General features: G+C 39.2%; 1 long non-coding RNA gene across 1 annotated transcript in view; it reads left to right on the plus strand.

Annotated features, from left to right (window-relative positions):
- Positions 1-22,657, plus strand: part of LOC133773942 (uncharacterized) — a 502,478-nt gene that overhangs the window by 148,088 nt on the left and 331,733 nt on the right. Inside the window, exon 2 of the long non-coding RNA XR_009867982.1 lies at positions 4,240-4,300. This is a non-coding gene — a long non-coding RNA (uncharacterized LOC133773942). The remainder of the gene's footprint in view (positions 1-4,239; positions 4,301-22,657) is intronic.

Genomic DNA, 22,657 nt, shown 5'->3' on the forward strand with positions numbered 1-22,657 from the left:
AGGGAGAGAGAGAGAGAGAAAGCCTTCCACCTGCTGGTTCACTCCCCACATGGTCACAATGGCTGGAGCTAAGCCAATACAAAGCCAGCAGCCTGAAGCTTCTGTTGGGTCTCCCCCGGGGGTGCAGAGGCCCAGGAACTTGGGACATCTTCCACTGCTTTCCCAGGCACATTAGCAGGGAATTTGATTGGAATGGGGCAGCCGGGATTCAAACCAGTGCCTATATGGGATGCCAGCACTGCAGGCAGTGGCTTTACCCACTATGCCACAACTCCGGCACCCATGCATAATTTTTAATAAAATATCTCTTCCATAAACTTTTTGAAGTCCCCGCATATTTCCATCTGCTTTCTTTTTGTGTGTTTACACATTCAGATTTTCCATATTTTTATTCACTAAGGCCATATTTTCCTTTGTATCATTAATCTTAGTTATAAAAACAGTTTTAAATTCTTGTTGATAATTACATTATCTGGTTCATCTCAGAGTAGGTCTCTATTGTGTTTCTTCTTGAGATTGGGTATTTCCTTAATTATATCCTGAAGATGGTTACTGTGATGTTGAGGCCCAAAATTTTCTTTCATTCCTCTGCAAAGTCTTGTTTTAATGAGCAGTTAACGTGGTTGGGAAAATTTTTCTCTTGAGAGGCAGCTAAAATCAAAGTTCAGCTCTTTAATCCTTAACTGTGCTACTGTGAATTAAGACCATTTACGCATAGAGCTCCATGGTCAAATATTTGAGTAAACTTTATAAACAGAATTTGAGACTCTCCTCCTTTGCCTTTCCTGTTCTGAAGTTCCCCTAGACTTTACAGTGACTCTGGTTAGGATGCCCTCTGGTTTGTAAAGCCAGAGAGACACGGGTATGAGTTTAAAGGCTTGTTCCTTTGCAAAGCTCATGTTGCCTTGTGATGGTACTGTGGGGTGAGGCCTTTGAGAGATGCTGACGACATAATCCTCTGCCCTTGTGAGTGGAATAATGTCCTTATCACAGGGATAGGTTACCCCCACTCCCTCCCTCTGCCCTGTGATGAGAAGACAAGAAGCCCAGGCCAGATGCCAGCCCAGCACAAAACCAACTGAGACAGAATTTAAGGCTCTGGACAGTGGCAGCTGCAACTTTCTATCAAGTTACAAGTCTTTTAAAAATGAAAATGTTTATCACAAGTCTATATAGAACCTGTAAACCATAATGAGTTAGTTTTAAACACTGAATTCGTCGAAACTCTGACATAAAGAATTATCAGTAATAGATAAAGACACAATAATTCTTAGCGCTTGTTCTCCAAACTTGTAAGAATTCTAAAATAACATGGCTTAGTCTGGTTTAATATGCATGGTTAACTGTTTTCAAATGACCTGTGAAATTAATAGCTAATAGTTAAGTCTTGGCCATTGATGTATCTTGAATTGCTGAATTTTCACATGATGATTAAACAGAAGAAAGAGATAATTACGAGAATGGTTTCTCCTGCCTCTTAATTCTGAAAACAGGTTTGTGGAACTTAATTTAGATATTTTCCCTTGAATCACAACCATATACAGTACTTGTACCTGAAAGAACTTAGCAACAGCACTGATCTCCTTTGAACCACAGGCACTGAACAGATTAGGGAGCCCTTACCTGGCTGCTTTCAAATGATTGGCCATCATATAAAGAGACTTGCAAGGCTTGGCACACACTGGGGCTCTGTCCTCAGTCTCTGCGTAGGGATTCATTAAGAAGAATAATTTGCAACTCAATAGTCATTTACTGAGTAAGTGAATGGGAGTGATTCAGAGTTTATGTTATGTTCAATATCCCACATCTTAGGAAACAGTGGGGAAAAAAGCCCACTAAAAGCAGTATTTCTTGGTTGTATATCATAACTTTATACTTGTGTTAAAAAAAATCTTTGTTCTTAGTACAATGCTGTAGCTGTATTCTCCTTCTTTTAAACTTAATGATCAATGTGCCTTATAAATTAGCTTCTCCGACTAACAGAAATGGGCACTAAATTTAGTTCTTATTTTTGGCTAGTTCCAAGGACCACGCAGAATACTTAAAAAAAATTAAAAAACAAAACAAAACAAAAAAAACTGGTGTGGGTTCCATCAAGTAGGAATTATTTCTTGATGGAATCTATTGCCTGTTTTCCTACTACATTTCTTTTTACTTCTTTATTTTATTTTTATTTTTGACATTTAGAGTTAGACAGTGAGATAGAGATAGAAGGTCTTCCTTCCGTTGGTTCACCTCCCAAATGGCCGCTATGGCCGGAACTGCGCTGATCCAAAGCCAGGAGCCAGGTGCTTCCTCCTGGTCTCCCATGTGGGTGCAGGGCCCAAGCATGTGGGCCATCCTCCACTGCACTCCCGGGCCACAGCAGAGAGCTGGACTGGAAGAGGAGCAACCTGGACTAGAACCCAGTGCCCAATGGGATGCCGGTGCCACAGGTGGAGGATTAACCAAGTGAGCCATGGCGCCAGCCCCACATTTCTTTAAATATTTATTCACTTGAAATCGGAGGGAGGGAGGGGAGAGATATCTTCTGGTTCATTCTCTAAATGCCCAAAGTGTCAGGGCTGTGCCAGGGCCATATGAGTGGCAGGGAGCCTGATAATTGTGCCATTCCCTGCCGTGTCCAGGGTTCGGGAAGCTGTAATTCAGAGTGTGGCTGGGACTCAGATCTGGGCACTCTGATAAGAGGTGTGAAGATCTGAAGCAGCCTCCTAACTGCTGTGCCAAATGTCTGCCCCCATTTTTTTAGAGACAGCTTTATAAAGATATAATTGATACACCAAAAACCTATACTTAATATATGCAATTTGATGAATTTGAACACCTGCATCCACCCATGAACCCCTCACCGTACTCAAAATGATAGAAACGTCCATCATTTCTAAAAGTTTTCCTTGTGTCTCTTTGATTTTATTTTTTTGTAAGAACATGCAAATGACACCTACCTTCTTAACATTTTTAGATGTGTGGTAGAGTACTGCTGACTGTAGGCACAGTGTTGTATAGTTCAGCTCTAGAACTAATTCATATTGACAATGAGGAAACAATTCCCTGCTCCACACTGGTTGGATATGGGCAATTGTTGTCCACTGGGTGCAACTGAAACATTATGCTCATTAAACAGCTCACCTCTGCTCACTTCTAGCCCCTGCCACCCTTAACCTATCCTCTGCTTCTACCACTAAAGGCCCCACTGTAGGACCTGGAAATGTAAAACTGAGAATAAAACATAAGGGGAAAACTTCTTACCATTAATCTTTCATTATTTCTTGAATATGACATCAAAATTCCAGGTACCACCAGCAAAAATGGAGAAAGAGAACCACATTAAACTAAAAACTCTGCAGAGATGATGGCGATCATGTATAAAATGAAAGGTCAACCTATGGACTAGGAGAAAATATTTATAAACTGTATATGTAAACTGTATATATAATTAGAGGGAAATATCCAAAATATATAAGAAAATTCTACAACTCAACAGCAAAAATCACACTACATATTTAAAATATTGGCGATGGGTTTGATGGGCACTTATCCAAAGGCATACAAATGACCAACAGGTACATGAAAAGATGGTCAACTTCACTAACCATCAGGGAAATGTAAATCAAACCCACCTAGGGGCATCATCACATTCTTTATAAGATGGCGTTATCAATAAAAGAATAGATAATAAGTACGGGTGAGGATGTGGAAAATTTGGAATCCTGGTACACTATTGGTGGGGATATAAAATGTGAGTTCTGTGGAAAATAGTACAGCAGTTTCTTAAAAATTTGCACTCTCACGTTCATTATTATTATGTATATGGAAAAAATCTGAAAGTTCATCAACAGGTGAGTGGACAAAGAAAATGTAGTACATTCATATAATGCAAACATTCTTAAGACTTAAAAAAATAAGAAAATCCTGCCATCTGTAACAATGTGGGTGCATCTTCAGGTCATTAAAATAACTGAAATAAGTCACTCATAGACAAGCAAATACTATGCGATCTCACAGTTGAGAGATACTTGAAATGCACCAGATTTCTGGATATCTGTATAGAGATTAAGTTAATCTTTTCACCAATATGGCAGCAGCAAAGATTGATGTCATGATGATATTTAACTCTCTGGCTGATTCTATAAAGATGAATGTCACAAATGCCACTTTATAGACAATTGTGATTAACTGACACATTGTTTAACACTTCCCAAAACACTTTTTGAATTTATACATTATTTCCCTTTATAGGAAGAGATATCCTATCGACGGCAGTGGAATGGTTCCCCCTGCTAAACCTGAACAGTGCTTTGTAAGTAGCTCAAAGGCAGACATTTTATAAATATGTGTATTGAGACTTTCCTCCTTGAACCATTTAATATATGTTCTATTGTACTTATTGAAGCATGCCGTTTCTAAAACATGAGCCTGGGATTGATTAAAAGAAGTAAGATATCTTGACTCCTTTAACTGAGGTTTTGAAAAATCGGCCCAAGTAGTTTCAAAGCAGAGTCATGAAATTTTAAATGTCTTTGGGCACTATTTATCTTTTTTCTGTGGAAATGTGCGGTATACCTGGGAAAACATTAATTTGGGCACAGTGCTTGCTTTTCCCTGCTGACACCTATGCCAGTTATCCAGAGGAATTCAATTCTGTCCCAGCTGCTTCCTGGCTTTATTTATAGGTGCCTGTCAGGCCATTCCTAAGTGTATATCTGGTAGTCTAGAAATGTCATCCTCTTCTATGAGACAAACAATTTTGATAAGCACTGCATCTAAAATTTCAGAAGTACTCCAGACGTAGTGAACACAAGTAGCCTTGATATATTTTTTAAAATTAGTTTTTTGTGGTCAAGATACCTTTGGAACATAAACACTTGTATGAAGATAGTAGTGATTGAAACTTGTTTATGGCCCTAAAATTGTATATTGTTCTCTTCTTTGAAAACACATCCTGTAGTAATAACTATTTGTACTTAGAAGAGATCTTTCATCTTAGATCATCAAACCACAATCATCAGTGTGAATGGTGAGGTAGATAAGTGTTCTGTTCACTTCTTAGTGTTTATACTGGAACAACTACAAAATCCCAAGACAAACAATTGAAAAGATGAGAGGACTCAGTCAAAATAGATGTCCTTTGGCTGTACAGCAAGTGCAGCCTTTTAGACTTCTTTGATGTATTTTCATAGATTTGACTGAAATGACTTTGGATTCCAAGTTTAGGATTTTATCTATGACCATGTTCTCATGAAGGTGTGGTTCTTAGCATTGTGTTGAGCCCTCTGAATCCCAACAGCCATATGACTGAGCCCTATGGAGGGACTGAGCAAGCTGGTCATTTTGGTCGTCTGTTGTGCATCAGTGTATTTTATTCCAACTCAGGGTCAGAACATCCAACGTGTATCTCTGTCAATATAACTAGGGATTCAGTTTTGATATTTCAATGATTATAGAATATTCTAGCATATCATTTCAATGTGCTAATCATGAAAAAGTTTGTAGTTTTTTTTAAAAAAGATGCTAAAACAAACAGTGTTAAGTCTGGGCCATGCACCCTTTGAAATACTTTGCAGAAGTTAACTTGAATTATCATAAAAACAAAATAGATATTATTTGTTTCCATCTTATAGATGAAGAAGATAAGGTACAAGGCAATAAGAAATTTGCTCAGTTTCACTTCTGTTAACTGTTAGAACTGTTATGCTAACCTAGAAAATTTGACTATAGACTTACTAAGCATCAGGTTGATAAAGAAGCATCAATAAAGATATGCTCAATTTATGCTTAAATTCTTGTTTATGACTAGATATATCATTTGACAATTATCTTTCTAAAAATGAAAGCAGTCCCTTTGAATAAACGTGATGTTTTATTTATTTAGGGACTTTTCCACTTCTAAAAATTAGATCTCAAAATGTCATTTTAGATAAAAAAAAGAATGAGATCATGCAGAAGTAGTAAATTACCTAAAACAGACAAGTAGGCTTAGTTATATGAGAATACCTCAAGAAAAAAATAGAAATTAATTGAGGGGGTCAAAGGCAAAGCTGGGGAACCTGTATATCTTGTATTTGTTAAGATCTTTTGCATGTATGTTTTGATTCAGTCTGCAACAAACTCCTTAGAGGAGGATATAGCATCCCCAGTTCACAAAATAGTGCCATAAAGCTCGAAGAATTCTAAGTGCGTCATCCCAATTCTCAGGGCTAGGAAGCTGGGATTGGAATCTGGTTGGCAAAAGGCACAGCTGTCCCATCCCACTTCACTTCCAGTGTGTACAGAACATGGGCATAGCTGCATTAGCAGAAGCAAGCTCCTCTCTGGAACTGCATGTACTGCTGGATTTATCTCATGAACCTACATATCAGCTGTGATGGCTACAAAAATGGTCAATGCTATCAGCTAATCTATGAAGATTATTATAGGTCTGCTGAAACAGATGCTTCTGATAGAAAACCTCTACAAATGCAGTCACATTAATTAAGGCAAAGTACACCTGCTAGAGGGAAGCGTGTAAGAGAAAAGAATATGAGGGAACATAATAAAGTTCATATGGAATGACCAAAGACACCCTGGGGATATGGTACATTATACGGTAACTTAAGTTACCATAAAATGAAGAAGAGGATTCAAAAAGAAAAGGAATAAGCAAATGTGAAGCATTAAGAAAATGACAGTCTGATATAAAAATGTCAATGATTGTTATCATTTCTGGGTGTATTTTATATGTCACTTAATATATAATAGAGCTACTTTGCATGATAAATGTCATTATCACCATTTTAGAGAAAACAAAGTCAAGTATTGGTAAATGAATACAGGAAGATAGTGATACATTATTAGAACATGGAACTATGTAGTAACTGATTAGGTATCTTGTCTAGAGTAAGAGCTGACCAGGAAGACAATTCTAATAAAGAACTTTTGTGCTTTGCTCACAGTATTCTAAGCATGGTGGATAGAATTTCTTATTTAAATCTTCACTGACCTATGAGGGAGCTATTGTTGCCACTAAGGTATACATTCAAAAAAATTCCTGAGTCTCAGAAATTAAGTAAGTTGATCAATGTTGGAAAGCTGCCAGTGTAAACATCTTGAGATTAGCTTTTGGCAGATCTTCGTTCTTTTTCTGGGGGAAATGGAATGTAGCTTATATGAGTGTCACAAGGGAGTGATAATGGAAAAAGATGCTGAGAACTGCCACATTGGTTCAAGGAGGGCACTGGTGCATAGGTGGGACCAGATCAGGGTTTGGTAGAGGGCAACGTTTGAGCAACATGTCCACTCGCTAGCCTCTACAACTTGTTTGTGTAGAGGACTGAAGATGACAGGGTGACAGCTTCTCATTGTCAGAGAGCATTACAAACATGAAAGAGTGTAGGCTAGAATGAACCCTGTGGTACTGGGATGGAGTTGGTGATAGTGACAGAACACATGACTTCCCTGTGTGGGGATGGATAGAGAATATATATATATATATATATATATACACATACTCGTAAATATGTGTACATATGTGCTTTGCGCACCCCTGCAGCCGCGTGCATTCCCAGGCACAGAAGGATTAGGACATTTATCTACAGTCCCCACGGCCAGTGTCAGATGAAAGTGGGTTTGAACCCAGACAGTAGGACTCATGGACTTCACTCCTTAACTAGAGTGCTGTCGAAGTTAAAAAATTTTGGTCAGTGAATAAAATGTCAGAATTTTTACTTAAGAAATGAAATGAATACATCTTTTTGTCTGAAGCCTCCAACAGAACCATTTCACTTCAGCACTAAATCTTTTGCATGTTAACAATATTGCCTCAGATCCCTCACTTTGTATAAGTTTTCTTGGGTTAGTCCCTATTGTCTTTATTCTGAAAATATAAAATTGTACAGTTTTTTTCATAATTAAACCTTCATGTAAGTATTTGCATACATGAATATGATGTTAAAATTGTGAAATTTACAGAAAGCTTATAAAAACCTCTGTAGTGTGTTAGCTGCTTTATATAAATTACCTCAACCACTACAACAATGCTCTAATTTTATTACTGATGGATCTCAGGGAGTCTTGAAGTTGTTGCTCTAGTCATTTGAGTTAGAGGCTCTATATTCTGCCACTGGTTGCTGTGAACCCACTGGCATTCATCGTGGAAGCACAGATATGTGGTGCTATGACTCAGATTTCCTGGATGTCCAAGACAAAGAGATTAAGCTGACATGCATCTCTTTTTCCGAAACAAAGCCTTTTGTGGAAAGTGACTGCCTGACCCCTCTTTGTAGTCTGTTTCACCCTGGATAGAGGGAATTTTGTGAGATCACAAAGAACTGTTTTAAGGAACTTAAGGATAGTTCGAGATGAAAGCATTTATCAACTTCTGCTATCAGACTTATTTTTTTTCTAGACATTGTATCACACTGTCCAAAAAAGAGGTATTTTATCATAGAGAGACAGGCCTAGAGCCACTGTGCTCCACACACCTGTCACTGACAAACTAGTCAATTGGCAGAAATGTGAGTGAACTAAAGACAAGGCTTTCAAAGATCTAGCAGCACTGAACTTGCTGAGAAAGGTGTGGAAGCGTAAGCCCCAAATGACTCAGCTGGAATCCCTGTAGAGATTTGAACCAACTGCAGTTGGAAATACAAAGTAGAAGCAGTAGAAACACAGATGAGAAGCAAATGGCAGCCTAAAGCAAACAGAGTCAAATTTGAGATCAACTACCATTCAGTTGCTTGTGAAGGGAAGTGGAAGGGAAAAAATGGAGGGGCTGGAGTTTGATCAAAATAGAATATCTAACAGAACCCGGGACCCAGAGTACAGCAAGGGACAACCAGCTGTCATGTTTTGTGTAACACATTTCTTTTATTTAAATGATTAATTCCATTAATTTATGACTTTGGGAGATTGGAAGCCAAATCTTGTTCAAATCAAGCAATATCTGTGTGTAGGGTTTTTTTTTTTTTTTTTTTTTTTTTTTTTTTTTTTTTTTTTTTTTTTTTTTTTTTTGACAGGCAGAGTGGACAGTGAGAGAGAGACAGAGAGAAAGGTCTTCCTTTTTGCCGTTGATTCACCCTCCAATGGCCGCCGCGGTAGCGCGCTGCGGCCGGCGCACTGCGCTGTTCCGATGGCAGGAGCCAGGTGCTTATCCTGGTCTCCCATGGGGTGCAGAGCCCAAACACTTGGGCCATCCTCCACTGCACTCCCTGGCCACAGCAGAGAGCTGGCCTGGAAGAGGGGCAACCGGGACAGGATCGGTGCCCCGACCGGGACTAGAACCCGGTGTGCCGGCGCCGCAAGGCGGAGGATTAGCCTGTTGAGCCACGGCGCTGGCCTGTGTGTAGGTTTTTGTGTGGACCTAAGTTCTCAAATCTTTTGGGTAAATGCCACGAGAACAGTTTGGAGGTTCTACGGTAAGAGTACAGTAGTTTTGTAAATAACTGCTGAGCTGTCTTCCAAAGGATTACAGCATTTTTCTTTCCCACCAGCACTGAATAAGGGTTTCCATTGCTTAACATCTTCCACATATTTGGTAATGTCAGTGTTCTGGATTTTAGCCAAGCTAATAAGTGCAGTAGTACCTCATGGTTATTTTTTAATTTTTATTTTCCTAATGGTGTATGATGTGGAACATCTTTTATATAATTATTTGACATCTGTATTTTTTCGATGCATTGTGAGTCCATTCCTTAATCAGGTTGCTCATTTGTTCATTTTCTTATTAAGTTGGAAAAGAGTCCTTTATCAGATGTGTTTTTTTGCAAGTGTTTTCTCCTTGTTTTTGGCTTCTCTTTGGTTCTTTCCCTAATCTTTCTTAGATAAATTCCACTTATAAATTATTTCTTTCTTAGGTCATGTCTTTGGTATTCTATCTACACTTATACCATTTCTAAGGTCATACAGGTTTTCTCTTATATTCCAGGAATGTTAAAGTTTTTCTTTTTGCAGTTAGGTGAATGATTAGTTTGGAGTTGATTTTTGTGAAAGACGTGAGGTCTATACTTGTATTCATTGTTTTAAATGTGGACATGCAGTTAGCACCATTTTTTTTAAATGATTGTCTTCATTTCATTCTGTTGTTTTTGTTCCTTTTTCAAAGACAGGTTGCCTATACCTCTGAAGGCTTTCCTCCATTTATTTGCCTACTTATTTGTTTTTTTTTTTAACTTTTATTTAATGAATATAAATTTCCAAAGTACAGCTTATGGATTACAATGGCCTTTTCCCCCCATAACTTCCCTCCCACCAGTAACTCTCCTCCTTCCCTTTACATCAAGATTCATTTTCAATTATCTGTATATACAGAAGATAAATTTAGCATATATTAAGTAAATCTTTCAACAGTTTGCACCCACACAGAAACACCACGTTTTTGTGGTTACAATAGCTTTATAGTGAGTCTTTTTTTTTTTTTTTTTTTTTTTTTTTGGCAGGCAGAGTGGACAGTGAGAGAGAGAGAGAGAAAGGTCTTCCTTTGCCGTTGGTTCACCCTCCAATGGCTGGCGCACTGTGGCCGGTGCACCACGCTGATCCGAAGGCAGGAGCCGGGTGCTTCTCCTGGTCTCCCATGGGGTGCAGGGCCCAAGCACTTGGGCCATCCTATAGTGAGTCTTAATTTTGGGTATCGTCAGACTTCCAACGTTTTTCTTCTCTTTCAACATTGTGCTGACTCTTCTGGGTCTTTTCACTCTACATATAACTTCAGTATTGGTTTGTCAGTATCCCAAAAATAATTTTTTGATTTTGATTGGGGATTTCATTGATTCAATTTATTATGATTTTATTGAGGATTTTGGTATCAATGTACATGACAGATGTTGGTCTGTAGTTTTCTTACAATATCTTTGGTGGTTTCGTTACTGGGACAATGCTGTACTTGGAGAATAAGTTAGGGAATATTCCCCTACTTTTATTTTCTGAAAAGGATTGTAGAAGATGTGTATAATTTATTCCTGAAATGTTGGTTGTAATTCACCCATGAACCCATCTGGTACTGGTGCCTTTTACTTTGGAAGGTTATTAATTTTTTATTCCATTTATTTGGCAGTTACAGACCTATTCAGATTATTTCTTCTTGTGTGAGTTTTAGCATGTTAGGTCTCTCAATAAATATATTTCACTTAGGTTATCAAATTTGTGGGCATGAAGTTATTTACAGTATGAAAATTATGATGATGTAATGTTTAGGGACTCTGTAGTGATGTGTCCTCTTGAATATTTGATATCCTTAATTCATATCCTCTCTTTCTTTTGTTCTGAGTTAGCCTGGGTAGTGACTTGTCAAATTTACTGATCTTTGCAAAGAATCAGCCTTTGTTTATATTGACATTCTCCATTGGTTTCCAGTTCTCAGTTTCAGTGATTTCTCTTCTAATTTTTGTCATTTCTTCTGCTGACTATAGATTTAATGTATGCTGCTTCTTCTAATTTCCTAATTTGGAAACATAGTTTGCTGATTTCAGATATTTACTTTGGATTGTATGCATTTAGTATTATAAATGTGGCTTATACCATGGCTTTACTGCACTCCAAAGGTTTTGATACATTGTGTTTCCATTTTCATAATCTCAAAATAATTTTTTAAGATTTTATTTATTTATTTGAGAAGTAGAATTACAGAGAGAGATGGAGGCAGAGGACAAAGGTCTTCCCTCCACTGGCTCATTCCCCAAATGGCTGCAACGGCTGGAGGAGCTGGGCTGATCTGGAGCCAGGACCTTCTTCCAGGTCTCTAGTGCAGGTGCAGGGCCCAATCACTTGGGCTATCTTCCATTGTTTTCCCAGGCCGTTAGCAGGGTGCTGGATTGGAAGAGGAGCAGCTGGGACATGAACTGATGCCCATAAGGGTGCTCATATGCCACAGCACCAGCCCCAATGTTTATTTTCTTTTGAAATTTCTTCTTTGACCCATGTGGTATTTAGACATATGTTGTTTAGTCTCTACATGTCTTGAAATTAATTCCTCAGAGCAGGCATTGTGTGATTTATGTTCTTTTAGGTTTCAGGTGTGTGTCATGGCCCGGGATGTGGTCTGTCTTGGTGAATATTTCAGGTGAGCTGAGAAGAATGTATATTCTGCTGTTGTTGGAGGAAGCTGTTCACATGTTTCAGTTACATCCAGGTGATTGATGGTGTTAAGTTCAGCTCAGTCATTACTGACGTTCTACCTGCTTGATCCTTCCATTTCTGACAGGATAGGGCTGACGTTTCCAACCAGATCCATCTGTTTCTCCTGCGGTTCTATCAGTTTTTGCCTTATAGTTGATGCTGTATTATAGGTACATACACATTAAAGATTCTTAGGTCTTTTTGGAGAATTGTCTCCTTCATCAACATGTAATATACTCCTTTATCCTTGATAACTTTTCTTTGAGATATGCTGTGTCTGAAGTTAACATAATTGCTCTCAGTTTCTTCTGATGACTATTAATGTGGTTTATTTTTCTCCATTCATTCATTTTAATTTGTACTTGCCTTTATATTTGAAATGTGTTTATTGTACATAGCACATAATTGAATCTTACTTTTTGATCTACTGACAAATGTCTTTGATGCATTAAGCCACTGATGTTTAATTTAATTATTGATTTAGTTGTATTAATATCTACTATATTTGTTTACTGTTTTCTGTTGCTCTTGATCTTTGTTTTTGTCTTTCACTATTTTTCTGATTCTCATTTTTCTATTTTGCTCAAAAACTTATTTATTTGAGAGGGATGGAGGAAGAGTAGGAGGGACTCAGAGAGAGAGAGTGAGAGTGAGAGCGAGAGCGAGAGCAAGAGAGAGAGAGAGAGAAATCTATTAGTGAAAATGCCTGCTGTGGCTGTGCTGGCCAAGGCTGAAGCCCGGAGCTGGGGGCACAATTCATGCCTCCCATCTGGGTGGTAAGAGTGCAGCTGCGTGGCTGGCGCCGTGGCTCACTAGTTAATCCTCTGCCTGCGGCACCGGCACCCTGGATTCTAGTCCTGGTTGGGGCGCTGGTTCTGTCCCCCAGCTCTCTGCTGTGGCCCGGGAGTGCAGTGGAGGATGGCCCAAGTGCTTGGGCCCTGCACCCGCATGGGAGACCAGGAGGAAGGACCTGGCTCCTGGCTTTGGCGCCGGCCATACCGGCCATTTGGGGGGGTGAACCAATGGGAGGAAGACCTTTCTCTCTGTCTCTCTCTCTCTCACTAACTCTGCCTGTCAAAAAGAAAAATAAAAGTGCAGCTGCGTGAGTCATTGATGCTGTTTCCCAAGATCTGCACTGGCAAGGAAGCTGGAACATGGAGCCAAAGCCAGGAGGCAAAATCAGGTACTGTGATGAGGGTTGCAGATGTCTAGGTGCTAGGACAGACACTCAAATCCTCTCATGGTTTAATTAACATTTTATATGATTCCATTTTCTCTTTTCCCCTAGAATATTATACTTTTTTGAGTTATTTCCCCTGATTTTTCAAAATACATTTGCAACTAATACAAGTATACTTTCAAATAACACTATACTGCTTCACAGGAATTGTATGTAGCATATAATAACAAAAGAATCCTAATTTCTCCATTCTTTCCTTCCCTTGTATCATTTTTGGGGTTATTCATGTCACTTAAGCAAACATAGGCACATGTATTATTGTATTTGTTCTGTGGTCAAATTGTTATCTTTTGGATTTTTTAAAGAAAATAGAGATGAAAGTTTTTATTTTACCTTTGCTTATTTCTTCCTGATGCTCTTTTTAAGCAGACTCAAGTTTATTATCTATGTTATTTTCCTTTTCTCTAAATAACTTATTTTAATATTTTTTGCAAAGCAAGTTTATTGGCCCAAATACCTTCATTTTTTTTTTTTAATGAATATAAATTTCCAAAGTACAGCTTATGGGTTACAATGGCTTCCCCCCAAAAAAAATTTCCCTCCCACCCACAACCCTCCCCCCTCCCGCTCCCTCTCCCCTTCCAATCACATCATGATTCATTTTCAATTCTCTTTATATACAGAAGATCAGTTCAGTATATATTAGGTAACGATTTCAACAGTTTGCCCCCATATAGCAACACAAAGTGAAAAAAAATACTGTTGGAGTACTAGTTATAGCATTAAACAAGAGTGTACAGCACATTAAAGACAGAGATCCTACATAATATATATTTTTTAAAAAATTAATTAATTTTCTATGCCACAATACCTTCATTTTTTTTTGATCTGAGAAAGTCTTCATTTCTCCTTTGTTTATGGAGAATGGTTTCACATAGTTTTGAACTTAAGGTAGGTGGCGTATTTATTTCTCTCTTGTCTCAGCACTTTTAAGTATTTCAGATTTCTCTCTCCTTTTTTGCTTGGTTGTTGACAAATGTAATTCTTATTTTTGTTTGTCAACAGATGAGGTGTTTTTCCTGCCACATTATTTCAGAATTTTTCCTGTATGTTTGGGTTTCTGTAGTTTGAAAATGATATGCATGAGTGCAGATATTTTTAGCATTTATCCTGCTTGGTATTCTCTGAGTTTCATGGATCTGTGGTATATTTCTGTTACTATTTCAGGAAGATTCTCAGTCATGTTTGTTTTTCATGTTTCTTCTATTCTTTTCTCTTTTCCTACTCTTTTTGTTACTCACATTGTACACATTATCATGTTATTCCTTTTGTGATTGTCCCACAGTCCTTGCATAGTCTTTGATAATCTGTTTTTTTTTTTTTTATGTTTTGCTTGTTTTCATTGCTTTTCAGTTTTTGTTATCTCTGCTGATATTCCTCAAGCTTTGGGAGTCTGATTCAAGCTCCTTAATTCTTTCCTTAGCAGTTTCCAGTCTATTAATATGCCCACCAAAGGCATTCTCCATTTCTGTTACAGAGTTTTTGATGTCTTACAGTCATTTTTCATTCTTTTTTTGAGATTTTCATCTCCCTACTTATACTCTCTGTCTATGCTGGCATGTTGTCTGCTTTATCCATTAGATCCCTCAGGATATAGGTGTAGTGGTTTTAAAGCCCTGGTCTGGTTTTCCAGCATCCCTGCCAAGACTGGATCTGATATTTGCTACCTCTCTTCTAACTGTATTTTTCTGGTCTTTTGACATGCTGGTAATTTTTTTCTCGATAGCCAGACATGATGGAGCAGATAGAAGAAACTGCTGTACAGATGGCATTGGTAACATGGTAAATTGGTGAAGGCGGGTGAAGTGTCCCATAGTTCCATGACTGTGCCTCTGGATGGTGAGCCTCACAAGTTCTTCTCACGCCCCCTGGCCCTACAGTGACATAGACTGGCTAGAACGGGCTGGGACTGGATATCTCCCCCTTTCTTTGTGTAAGGCCAGAGCTGCTGGAGTTGGATGTTTCTCTTCCCAACATCAGCTCGGTTTTTCTAAGACCCCAGGAAGTTAGAGTTTGGTTAAATAGCTTATTCTGAGGACAGATTGCTAAGAAGAGTGGAGAGCTGTCACACATGTTACAATGGGTCCTTACATAGTTGTGAGCACAAGGGAATTTTTTTCCTAAGATATCTATGCACAGTGCCTGTTTTACCTCTAGAGGTAAAATATACAAAAGGGTTATCCCCCAAAATGGCTGCTATTGGTGGTTTTAAGCCTCAGACTGGTCTGTGTTGAGCCTCTGGAGTTTTTCCTGTTACAGTTGATATCTTCATCCCCCCAGTAATGATTGCTGGGTGACTACTGCTCAGACACCCCTGCCTTGTAAGCTATGACTCCCTGTATCAACCTGCTTATCTCTCCAGTTTTGGGGGCAGAGAGCTGCCCTTTGTCCTCACCTCTGTCACAGATCCAAGAAGAGATGTGCATTCATGGATCTGCTCTACTGCACACTTGTTAGATTAGCAGCACCCAAACCCCTTGCCTTGCTGGACCAGAAGCCAGGGGTCTAGTTGTGACATGCTTTAAAATTACTTTTTGACCTTTTTACTTCTCAAGGTCATTTTGTTTTGCTTTTTGGCGCCCGTTTTTGCAGGCATAGCACTTGTTGCTATCTGAGCTCCTGACTGCGGTTCCTTATCCTGGTCATATTGGTTCCCAAATCACTTCTCCCTGCCACTGCCTCTGCTTACCCTGGAAAGTGCATAGGCTTTAAAACCAATCCACCTGATTAGAACCCATGTTCTCTATGGCTTTTTCTTATGAGTTGTACAGATAACTTGTTGTCTCTGAGCCACAGTTTTTAAATTTGAGAGAAAATATTCTATCCTTTTCAGTTTATTTTTGGATTATTAGACTCTGGCCTATACCCTATGCTATTTAATATTAGATAATGATGATAGCGTGTTTGCTGATCTCATGTTAGACAAAACATAAACTGCTTGCAGAACTTCATGTGGAACTCCTAATTATTCATTTCAGTAGGCATGTACACTTAAAATGTTTAATACAACTTAGTCATTAAAACTTTTTAAGAACACCTAGGATAAATGTTTTAATATTCTGCATAAAACTTAGGTCTCACTACATAGTTCTCAACTATTTTTGATACAGGTAAATTATATAATAAAGATAAACTATGGACCTCAAGGACATGCAGTGGCAAACTTGGCTCTTATCTCAGAAACAAGAGTGAAAAACTCCAGTAAACATATTTTAAAATTAAGTGTGCAGATATTTTAAATTCATGCATATAGAAACTCAAGTACAGTCTTTCAATATATTCACATATTTGAAAACATAAAACTGTAAGGCAAAATTATGTAGTATGCTCTCCACTAAAATGTTAAAGGATGCCTCTACTCTGTATTCAGTCAGGTTGGTATAAATTTCAATCACAGAACTGAAATATAATATGGTAAAATTTCCAAAGGCTGAAGAATGTTAGGTCAATGGAATATGAATATTTGTAGAGAAAGGAAACTCTACAGTCATCGAGAGTGTGTTTGTCAATAATACAGCATCAAGTGGATAACTGAACAAGAAAGAATGAACGGTAATTTCGTGCTGTCATTAGTTCTTTCTTCCACTTCCCCCTTCCTCCTTTCCTTTTCTTTTTTTTCTTCTTTATTGCTGTTTATTTTTGAAGTGTATCACACTGCATGCAGTTTTCAATGAATCAGCAATGTAAGTAGTAAGACTTCACATGCTGCATACCCGGTATAAGACCTGGATCACTGCCAAGGTCTCAGGAACTCTTTCATGCCCTTGTGTGATTACATTCCCCTCTACTTTTTGTACTATTTTCAAATATGCACATATCCTTAAATAGTATAATGGTTAATTTTGAAAAATATACAGCAAAGCCAAATCTAGTTACAAAAGAGGAGGACAGTACCGTGACTGTCAAAGGAAGGGCCCAAGAAAACAGGCTGCAGGAACCTCTGAGTCACAGCCTGACCTGGTCTCCTGGGCAAGTTAAGAGGACTCCTTTAGAGGAAATCAGTGAATATGGATGTGAAACGGTCCTTAAAAACATAAAGCTTTGAAAAATCAGGATATATGACCCAGTTAGAAAGCAGGCCATGTGCTAGAATTCCAGAAGTGTGGAAGTCTACTGCTTCAACCCTCCATTGGCCTACCTCCAACTCATTAACTGTAGCCAAAGCAGACTTCTGTGAGGGATAAGGGAGAGTCATCAGCTGCCCGTTCCCAAGCAGCAGGATATAAAGGAGAGAGGAGTAATGTCATTAGGACATGCTGAGGGATGCCAAGTCAAGATACGAATTTCAGCCAAGTGTACTAAAGCCCTGCTCAGATCTTTCTTGAGTTACAATGCTGGAACCATCACACCAGGCACCGTTAGTTTGTACCTCTCAGTTTGGGGCTCTCTCTTCCCCTTCCTTTTGGGAAATCCGTTGAGGTATCTTCTTCTTATCTCTTGTTGCAATCCATTGCTTCTTTCTTGGTTGTGTTCTAATCCTGGAGAAATACATCATCAATAGAATTCTCAGGAAAAGTGTTTGGGAGATAAATTTTGGAAAGGCCATGCAAGTATGAAAGTGTTTTAGCCTGCTGGCTATTTATTTGGTGTAGAATTTTCATCATAATATTATGCTCCCTTGTGTTCTTGTTTCTGATGTTGCATTTGGAGACATACTAATTCTTGGTACTGTACAGATGATTTTTAAAAGGTTTATTTATTTGTTTGAGAGGCAGAGTTACAGACAGAGAGAGGGAGAGACAGAGAGAAAGGTCTTCTATCCACTGGTTCAATTCCAGAATGGCTGCAATGGCCAGAGCTGGGCCGTTCAAAGCTGAGAGCCAGGAGCTTCTTCCAGGTCACCCATGCGGTTGCAAGGGCCATAGCACTTGGGCCATTTTCTGTTGCCTTTGTCCCAGGTAATAACAGAAGCTGGATCAGAAGAGGAGCAGCCAGGACTTGAACCAGTACCCATATGGGATGCCAACACCACAGGCAGTGGCTTTACAAAATATGCCATGGTGCCAGCCCCTATATATGATTTTTTAAAAAAATTATTTAAGTTATACAAGTTTCATATTTTTCATATATGCAGATTTAGGGACATAGAGACACTTTGCCCCCTACACTCCCTCCTGTCCACACTCCAACCTTTCCTTCTCTTCCCATTCACATTCCCACTGTTAATTTTTATAAAGATCTATTTTCAGTTTATCTAATGATCATATATTTAACCTCACACTAAGTAAAATAGTTTAATGTTCAACAAATAGTATGAAGAGAAAAAGACCCACTGTTCTCAATGGAAGAGACAAAGGCTGTAAACAATCATTGAATTTCAGAATGTCTATTTCACTCCAACACATTACATTTCAGGTACTCTAGTAGTTACCTCAGATCAGGGAAAACATATGATATCTATCTTTTTGTGACTGGATTATTTCAGTAAGTTAATGGTTTCTAGTTGTGTACATGTTGTTGCAAAAGACAAGATTTCATTTTTTAAAAAGATTATTTATTTGAAAGGCAGAGTAACAGGCTGTGAGAAGGAGACACAAAGAGAAAGGTCTTCTATCTGCAGGTTCACTCCCCAAATGGCCACAATGGCCACAGGGAGTCCAATCTGAAGCCATGAGCCAGGAGCTTCTTCTGGGTTTACCATGCAAGTGCAGGGGGCCAAGGACTTGGTCTATCACCCACTGCTTTCCCAGATCATATCACAGAGCTGGATCGGAAGTAGAGCAGCTGGAACTTGAACTGGCACTCATATGGGATTCCAGCACTGCAAGCTGAAGCAGAGGATTCGCCAAGTAAGCCGTGGCGCCGGTCCCCAATTTCTTAATGTAGGCACCAATTGCTATAAATTTCCTTTTTAACACTGCTTTTGCTGTATCCCGTAAGTTTTGATATGATCTATTGTCATCATCATTTGTTTCCAGAAATTTTTTGAATTCTCTTTTGATTTTTTGTATCACCCAGTGTTCATTCAGGAACATGTTGTTTGGTCTCCATGTGTTTGCATGTTATCTAAAGATTCTTGAGTTTTTGAAACAAGCTTCACTCCACTGTGGTCAGAGAAGCTGTATAATTTTGACTTTTTTGAATTTGCTGATACTTGCTTTATGTTATAGCACATGATCTATCCTAGAGAAAGTTCCATGCACTGATGAGAATAAAGTTCATTCTGCAACTGTGGGTTGGAGTGTTCTGTATATATCAGTTAGATCCATTTGTTGTATAATGTCTGTTAGCTCTGTTGTTTCTTTGTTGATTTTCTGTCTGGTAGAACTGTCCATTGATGAAAGTGCAAAGCTGATGTCCACCATTACGATAGTATTGAAGTCCACGTCTCCCTTTAGATCCATTAACAGTTCTTTAAATAGCTAGGCACACTGTAACTGGGTTCATATACATTTATTGTAGTCACATCTTCCTATTGAACTGATCCCTTAATCATTACATAGTGCCCTTCTTTGTCTCTTTTAACAGTTTTTATGTGTTAAAGTCTATTTTGTCTGATATTAGGATGGAAACACCTGCACTTTTGTACTTTCTGTTAGCTAGAATTATTTTTTCTATCCTTTTGCTTTTAGTCTCTGTGTATCTTTGTTGGTGACATGTGTTTTTTGTAGGCTGGAAATAGATGGGTCTTGTTTTTTAATCAATTCAGCCTCTCTGCATCTTTTAACTGGAGGGTAAGGCCATTTATATTCAATGTGACTATTGATAAGTAAATTTGACCCTGCCATTTTTCCATAAATATTGCTTTTGTTTACTTTGGGTTTCTTTTGGACTTTTACTGGGGAATTTTCTGCCTTCACATTCTTTCATAATGATGGCTATCTTTCTATGTTCATGTGTATATACATCCTTAAGCATCTTATAGCTAGATAGCTAGATAGTGGTGACAAATTCTTTCAATTTTGTTTGTTATGGAAAGTCTTTTATTTCACCTTCATTCATAAATGAGGGCTCTGCAGGGTACAGTGTTTTGGGTTGACTGTTTTTTTCTTTTTTTTTTTTTTTTTTTTTTTTTTATTTTTGACAGGCAGAGTGGACAGTGAGAGAGAGAGAGACAGAGAGAAAGGTCTTCCTTTTGCCATTGGTTCACCCTCCAATGGCCGCCGCGGTAGCGCGCTGCGGCCGGCGCACCGCGCTGATCCGATGGCAGGAGCCAGGTGTTTATCCTGGTCTCCCATGGGGTGCAGGGCCCAAGGACTTGGGCCATCCTCCACTGCACTCCCTGGCCACAGCAGAGAGCTGGCCTGGAAGAGGGGCAACCGGGACAGGATCGGTGCCCTGACCGGGACTAGAACCCGGTGTGCCGGCGCCGCTAGGCGGAGGATTAGCCTAGTGAGCCGCGGCGCCGGCCTGTTTTTTTCTTAAGACTTGGAGTATATCTTGTCATTCTCTCCTAGCCTGTAGTGTTTCTGATGAGAAGTCCTCTGTGAGTCTAATTGGAGATCCTCTGAAAGTAATCTGGTTTTTCTCTTGTGTACATTTTAGAATCTTTTCTTTATGTTTTACTGTGGAGAGTGTGATTACAATGTATCATGGTGAAGATCTGCTCTCATCATTTCTACTTGGAGTTCTATGTGCTTCCTGTATTTGGCCATCCTTTTCTTTCTCCAGATTGGGGAAGTTTTTTTTGTAATTGTTTCACTAAATAGACTTTGTAGTGCATTCTGTCTTTCCACACCTTCAGCAACTCCTAAGAACCGTATTTTGGGTCATTTGAGAGTTTCCTTTAAATTTCCGTTGCTCTTTTTTTTTTTTTTAATGATTTATCTACTTATTTGTTTGAAAGGCAGAGGTGCAGAGAGGAGAGAGGAAATAGAAAAGAGGAGAGAGGATAGAGGATAGAGAGAGAGAGAGAGAGAGAGAGAGAGAGAATGTCTTCCATCCACTGGTTCACTCCCCAAGTGGCCACAACAGCCAGAGCAAGGAGCAGGGAGCTTCTTCCAGGTCTCCCACATGGGTACAGGGGCCCAAGGACTTGGGCCATCTTCTACCTCTTTCCCAGGCCATAGTAGAGAACTGGATCAGAAGTAGAACAGCCAGGAGTTGAATTGGAAGCCATGAGGTATGCTGGCCACCACAGGTGGCAGGTTTACCCTCTATGCCACAGTACCAGCCCCCTCCAATACTCTTTTTAAGTTTTCTATTTTATTCTTTTTTTTTTTGTCTGACTGTAAGGTTTCCAAAGATTTGTCTTCTAGTTTGGATATTTTCTTCTTCGTCAAGTCTGCTGTTAAGGCTTTCCGTTACTTTTTTTTTTTTAATCTTTTGAATTCATCATTTCTAATATTTCATTTTGATTTCTTTAAAGCCTCAATTTCATGAGAAAAATTTTCATTCATGTTCTATATGGTTTTCTTAGTTTGTGCATTTGCTTCTGATTGGTTTTGAGTAATCCTATGATTAATTTTTTGAATTCTATTTCTGGCATTTTCTCAATCTCTTAATCTTCATATTAATGTCAAAATGTTATTGTGTTCCTCTGGAGGGGTCATAGTGTCTGTCTTATTCTTGTTTCTTGAATTTCTGCATTTGTTTTAAGGCATTTGTGTAGTTGCTTTTTGTTTTTTCCTCTGATGGCTTTTATCTTTGAGCTATGCCTCTGTGGCTTGGTGGAATGTCTGCCCTTTGACTGAATTCCAAGAGGTATGTGTTGGTTGTGGCCAGGGAGCTCTGGCCAGTGCTCCAGGTGGGGTGAGTATGCAAGGTAGCACCCAAGTTGGCCATGGTAGATCTCAGTGCCCGGATGTTAGTCTCCAGGGTGTTCCTCACCACCATATGAACCACACAAATGATCTGTGCAGTCCTCACTGTGAGCACAGTTCCCACCAAGAAGCTGTGAGCACCCAGTGATTTCCCAGAGATTCAGCTACACTCTGCACCTTCTCATATAACACCCAAGTCCAAATATCTCAGCATACGAGGTTCCCACAGTCTCTGGGTACAGAGGAGTCTCTGCCAGGCCAGCCGGTCCAGGCAGCAGAGAGGCAGCTGATCCCCCAGACAGATCTGCCTAGACGTCTTTATCCTTGGAGGTTGCAAGTGCCTCAACAGCCTATGTAGTTGCCCAGCCACCTCCCAGCCAGGCTCAGAATCAGTGGGGACTGCAGATTGTTTCCTTTGCTAGAATCTCTGTATCACATGCACACCCATGAGCCGAATGTTGCTTTCTCCCCGCTACTGCTGCCACTACTGCTGCCAATTTCTGTGTGCATGCACAAAGTCTTCCACAGTTCCCGCCTAAACCTGAAATGGTGCTTGTCCTTTCTCACCCGGGGAAGTGGATGCTGCTGTGGGGAAGTTGTAGCAAGACAGATGTGCACTCTCCATGTC

Source organism: Lepus europaeus, chromosome 14, assembly GCF_033115175.1.
Source record: "Lepus europaeus isolate LE1 chromosome 14, mLepTim1.pri, whole genome shotgun sequence".
NCBI lineage: Eukaryota > Metazoa > Chordata > Mammalia > Lagomorpha > Leporidae > Lepus > Lepus europaeus.